Below are 6518 nucleotides of genomic sequence, written 5' to 3'. Positions count from 1 at the left end.
TTAGTGGTCTTTTGCTTGTATATTATGATTTCTGATTTTGTATTTTTATGGTGTGAGTGTGTGTGCGTATGTGTGTGTGTGTGTGTGTGTGTGTGTGTGTATGTGTGTTTGCTTCTTATGCTTTTTCTTTTCCTTTGGTCTTTTTTTTTTTTAATTTGCCTGTTTTCTAAAGAGAGAAAAAAAGAAGGCCTGGAGTTGGATGGGTGGGTAGGTAAGTGGAAAGGATCTGGAAGCAGACAGGGAAGGGCACACCATGATCAGAATATTGTATGAAAGATATGGCCCCCACAGACTCACATTTTTGAATGTTTGGTCCGTAAGGAGTGGCAGGATTGTTGGAGGAAGTGTGTCACTGTAAAGGCAGGCTTTGAGGTCTTAAATATGTTCGATCTCCACCGAGTGTGACACATAGTCTCCTTTTGCTATCTTCCCACCAAGATGTAGAACTCTTACCTCCTCCTTCAGCACCATGCCTGCCATGCTGGCCGCCATGCTTCCCGCAGTGTTGATAATGGACTAAGATCTGAAACTAAGCCAGCCCCAATTACATGTTTTTCTTGGTAAGAGTTGCCTTGGTCCTGGCCTCCCTTCACAGCAATAAAACCCTAACTAAGACATAGCTGGTACCAAGAGGGGTTTATTGCTGTGATAGGCCTGGTCATGCTTTTGTTTGGAGGGATGTGGATTTCGGGACTTAGGATTAAGAAAGAAGTGGCTTGCTTTAAGTGCTGCTTAATGGGCTACTGTAATAGGATCATGGAAGACAGTGTTGCTGAACCGTGGGGCATGGCTCAAGAGACTTCAGAGGAGAAGAATTTTAGTGTGTTGCCTAGAGATCCTTCTTGTGGTATTTTGGTGAAGAATGTGGCTGCTTTTTGCCCTGTCTGAATGAGTCTGCCTGAAGCTAAGTGAAGACATTTAGATTACTTGTGCTGGCAAAAGAAATCTCAAGGCCAGCCTCCTCACTGAGCAGGTTCCAGGACAGCCACCTGATACTCTGATACTAAAAGAAGTTGGACTAAAGCATTTTGCATTATGTTATGGCTACAAGCCTATGGGAGCCAGGGAGTGGGATGGGGTGGTATGAACAGGTATGGCCCCCAGAGACTCGTGTGTTTGAATGCTTGGCGCTATTAGGAAGCATGGCTTTGTTGGAATAGGTATGGCCTTGTTGGAGGAATGTATCACTAATGGAAGCACGCTTTGAGGTCTATATATGCTCAGTCTATGGCCACTGTAACACACAGTCTCCTGCGGCTGCCTTTGGATCAAGATGCAAACCTCTCAGCTATTTCTCCAGCACCATGTCTGCCTGAACGCTGCCATGCTTTCTCACCAGGCTGATAAATGGACTAAACCTCTGAATATATAAACCAGCCTCAATTAAAAGGTTTCCTTTATAAGAGTTGCCTTGGTCATTCTGTCTCTTCACAGCATAAAACCCTCAGCCACTGTACAAAAAAATATTTTCAAATAAAAAATAAAAACATATACTGTATGAAAAATCTTTAATAAAATTAAGTAAGTTGTGGAGTTATCATCTAGGTTAGTACCTGATTTCTAGCTTATGCTAGTTAGTTTCCTAGGAAGTGCATCTTCATGGAGCATTATTTAGATCAGGCTGTCCTGTGGGCAAGCCTGTGTGGTATTGCTTGATTGTTAACTGAGGTTGGACGGTTCACCTCGACTAGAGGTAGCACTATTCCATTGACTGGGACTTGCAGTATATAACAATAAAGAAAGCCAGCTGAGAGACAAGCAAGTGTATCATGGCTGTCATGTGATTATTTTTTTTTAATGTGTGTGCGTATTTTGCCTGTATATATATTTGTGTTCCTTGTGTGTCCCTGGTGCCTGAGGAGGCCAGAAGAGGGCATAGGATCCCCTGGAGCTGGAGTTGTGAACTGCCACGTGGATGCTGGGAATTGAACCCAGATCCTCTAGAAGAATGTCCAGGGCTTTTAACCACTGGGCCATCTTCCAGCCCTGCTGTGTGTTCTAAGATGTGCGTGTCTATGTGTGGGGGTGTGTGCCTGTGAACATAGTGCCCATGGAGACCAGAGGCTTTGGGTCCCTGCAACTTCCTTACATGAGTGCTGGGAACCGAACCTGGAACTATAAGCTAAAATAAGCCTTTCTCCACTGAGTATTCTCATCATTGTGATACTTTATCACAGCAACATGAAGGAAACTAGGACATGAGGATGTCAAACGTGTCCCCATTAAAAAAGCAACCGTAAGTTAAATTACAACAACCTGGTAAAACCCGCCGGAGTACCAAACTGGAGTCTCTCCAAACATCCCTCGTTTCCTGAGGTTCTATATCCCATTTAATGTCTTTCCCCCCACCCTCTGAAAATCGCAGCCTTTTCTGTAGGACTGAGGGGTCGTGTTTGGGGTTTATGTGCTGCTAATGGGAATAGCCACCTCATGCCTCCCCTGAGCTCGGCCCTTCCCACTATGCCTTGGGCTTCTTTGTCCTTCATGTTTACAGGAGTGTGAGGGGGCTGTCACTGAGCGGTCAGCCTTTATGTGTGTCTTCTGGGCTGAGGCACAGCTCCTTCCCACCCAGGAATATGTTTTGGGCTCTTTTGTATGAGGTCAGTGCACGTCCTTGGGAGTTCGCCCTGACACTTCCATCCTGTAGTGCTGGAGGGAGCAGGTCCCTCTTATATTTGTATCCCTGCGATCATGCATTTGGAATTTCTAAACTACCTGCGGCAAGATTGCCTTAAGGAACACACGGAACAGAACACAGACAGGCGCTGGAGAAATGGCAAAGGGAAGGGGCACACGCTAGCAAACAAATGCTCAGAAAACAAACACTGTGCCGGTGCCAAGGAACCAAAGAGGATCCAAAAACTGGCTCGGAATAAGCTGGTGGGCTGTTGACCACATCAAAGAGAGGTCGGACACCAGAACGAGCTTGCCAGAATCCTCCCAAGGACGCCACACCTGTATATGGACACCAGACCTGTCAACATGAAACAGACTCTCACTTCAAAGAGAAAGATTGTTCATTCTGAGCCAAATATGTGTGCTGATGGCCCTGGCCCACACACTCAGGTTTCTCCAAGTAACATGTTTCAACATGGAAGTGTTCTGTGAAGCATGTACAGTTAGAGAACAAAAACGCTCATGAACCAAGGCATTTCCAAATACACTGATGTAGAGCACACATAGAACATTATACACCAAGGTGTGGAAAACTCAGCTCTTGGTCTCAAGTGAGTAGAGGTGACTTAGTGGCCCATTAAGAATACATACCAAAAGCTTTCTCTGATAAAAGGATGTGAGGTAAGACACAGAGGCAGGCAATCACCACTAAACAGACTAAAAATAACCCAAGATCTGCAACATTCTAACTCCCCCAAATCAAAACGTTCTAATCATTTATTCAGCCTGACAAAATCTTCAACACTGGTGTGGCCTTTTGAGGAACTTTGGTCCCCCCCACCCCAGGACTCTCCATCAAAAATCTTCAGAGATGGCTCAGGAGGTACACACCTGCCAGCCTGGATTTCAGCCTAGAACCCACATAAAAATGGAGAGACCGATAGACTCAGTCCAGTCCTTACCAGAACCACTGATGGTTTTCTTTCAGAACTAAAAAGAAAATCCTAGCTTTTATACAGATGTGCGCGTGGGTGTTGCAGTATATTTGATCCCATTGTGAACCCCCAAATTGTGAACTGTAAAACCCTGTTTCTTTGGTGTGGTTAGCCCTATCGCACACTTTTAATCCAAGAAAATTCTGTAAACAGGTGATTACAGTGTAGTTCACCCAGCCCTAGCACACACCTTTAATCCGAGAGCTTTCTGTGCACAGGATTTAATCAAGTTAACCCTAGCAAGAAACCAACTGACGGGGATGGAAGAGTAGGGGGGACTTAAGCTGAAGGGTATTTAACACAGTGTGGAGAAGAAGGCAGGGCTTTTAGCTCAAGCTCTGGCTTTAGCTTAGGTTTCAGCTCCTCAGCTCCCAGGCTTTTGGGGCTTTGAGCTAGCAAGCCTTTGGCCTTGGGTTTTGTTTTGTTTTGTTTTGTTTTGTTTGTTTGTTTGTTTTGCCTTTTGCTCCTGGGGTGTGAGCTAGTGAGCCTTTTGATTTTTTTTTTTTTTTCATCCAGGCCTAAGCTTAGAAGGAAGATCAGATGGGGACTTTCTAAGCTGGCAGGTTTTCACCCCAGCATCTGGCTCCTTAGTCTTTATTGGTAAAATAGAACTGTTGGGCTTTTCCTTCTTTTAAACAACACATGGGGAGGGGCACCTAAGTAGCAAAACTCTCCTGACAAAGCTGGAGGTATCACACCACTTGATCTGGAAGAACAACACTTCGGTGAGCAAAACAGCATGGGCTAGACAGAAAACACACCAATGGGACCTCGTTCTGAGGTAAGCCCACATCGAGGCCAACAAATTTCAACCAGGTGCAAAGAACACACATTGGAGAAAAGAGAGTCTTTTCGATAGTGCTGGGGAAATTAGATCCACACTCAGAAAAATGAAACTAGACCCTTACTGCTTATCAGTTACTAAAACCTCAAAGTAGATAAGAAGACTTAAATGTAAACTCTGGAACATGAAACTTCTAGAAACAAGCACAGGAGAAGCTTTTGTGGCTATTGAAATGTGCAAGGAAGGGGCAGGGCAAGGTTCCCAAAGCAAGGGGAATAAAGGCAAATAGACATGAATGAGACTAAGAAATTGTCATGGAAGGTCAGCAGGTGCAGTGGGATCCTATAGAATAGACGATTCTCAAAAGAAAGCATAGTATTTTCTTTATGGATAAAACATCAGCATCAGTTCTTTCCCTTTCTGGCCATTGCTGGATCACAGCCACCAAAATGAAGTTCAATCCCTTCTTGACCTCTGACCGAAGCAAGAACCACAAGCGGCATTTCAGCGCAGCGTCTCACATCCAGAGGAGGAGCGTGTCTTCCCCTCTTTCTAGAGAGCTGAGACAGAATGTTTCCTCCGTGCCCATTCGAAAGGATGAGGGAGTCCAGGTTGCCGGAGGACACAGCAAAGGCCAGCAGACTGGGAAAGTGATTCAGGTGTACAGGAAGAAGTGTGCCATCTGCACTGAGTGCAGTGGGAAAAGGCCATCGGCACAACCATCCACGTGGACATCCACTCCGGCCAGGTGGCTATCACCAGGCTAAAGCTGGACAAAGACCTCAGGAAGGTCCTGGAAAGGAAAGCCAAGTCCCGACAAGTAGGAGAGGAGAAGGACAAAGCCGAGGAAAAAACCACTGAGAAGATGCAGTAGTAGAAGCCTCGTAAACAGCTTTCGCTAAAGACTGTTTCAGTTTAAAAATCAAATCAAATCATCAGCATCAGTCAGTAACCATCCGGGACATACAAATCAAACCCAGAGTTATAAACTAACTCCAAAAAGAGCAATACTCAGTGCTAGTGAAGATGCAGCAAAAATACGATTGTTGGGGTATAAGTTACTATTGTCATAAAAATAGTATTGAGATTCCTCAAAAGTTAAGAATAGAATGGCCATAGAAGTTAGCAATTCACTACCATATACGTATTCAAAGGGAATAAAATTAGTATGTGAAAGAGATGTCAGCATTTCACGTTCATTGAAGGGTCCTAAACAGTAACCAAGAAACGGGGGAAAGACTCAATGAGCAAATGAATGGGTTTTAAAATGTGGTGCGTATACACAGTGGAATATATATTCATTCATGAAAAGTGAAATTGGCTGGCTGTAGTGGTGTGTGACTGCAGTCAAGGCAGGACAGCTCGCACTCACAGCAGACAAGGGGAGGGAGGGAGAGAGGGCGGTTCTCTATACGGCAGTGGATGGAACAGAAGCCCACTGCTAAGCGTTATGAATAGGAAGACATGATCCCACTCACTCTTAGTACTGGGTGCTGGGAAGGGAGGAAGGAAGACTTATCAGTGTTTACTGAATCCATCAGGAGCAAGAATGTCTGCTTCACTGTTGCCCTGTGGTAGCAATAAACAACAAACAGAAAAAAAAAAAAGAGTGAGGTGCATCTCTAAAAGTCAGAACAAGGGCTTTTAGGCAAGTGTTTGAGGAGGTACATTTGGCTTGAGATGAACATACAGTATGTTCATCTATACTTGTATGGAACATACATGGGAGGTACCCCATTGATATAGATGCCTTTTACATTTTTATATCAATTAAAAACCATTATCCAAGTGGCAGGCACAGCAGCTGTTTGAAAGCCTCACCTTGTATTTGCACCACTCAGGGGGGCTTTCAAAAACTTCCCACATTGGGTGAGTAAATCGCAATATATTTGTTTCTCCACTTGGACCACATCCCACAAAGATTCTGATTTCATTGATTGCAGGTAGTTTTAATGAGCAACATAACATTCTGATAGCTACTGTGCAGAATGCTAAACCCAGCTACATCCAAGAAGAGAGCTATAGCCAGGTCTCCCATGAAACCTTCTCGTCATGAAACCTTCAAACTTAGGAATCGGGAATCTAATGAAAGAAGGGGGAGATGAAGGACCTGGAGGGGACAG

General features: G+C 44.6%; 1 pseudogene; it reads left to right on the top strand.

Annotated features, from left to right (window-relative positions):
• The first annotated feature begins 4844 nt into the window (after positions 1 to 4844).
• On the top strand, positions 4845 to 5269 carry LOC110563171 (large ribosomal subunit protein uL24-like; annotated as a pseudogene).
• Positions 5270 to 6518: the final 1249 nt, after the last annotated feature.

This window comes from Meriones unguiculatus, chromosome 11 (assembly GCF_030254825.1).
Source record: "Meriones unguiculatus strain TT.TT164.6M chromosome 11, Bangor_MerUng_6.1, whole genome shotgun sequence".
Lineage (NCBI taxonomy): Eukaryota > Metazoa > Chordata > Mammalia > Rodentia > Muridae > Meriones > Meriones unguiculatus.
The sequence above is the reverse complement of the archived record's forward strand: the minus strand, read 5'-3'. Positions and strand labels throughout refer to the sequence as shown.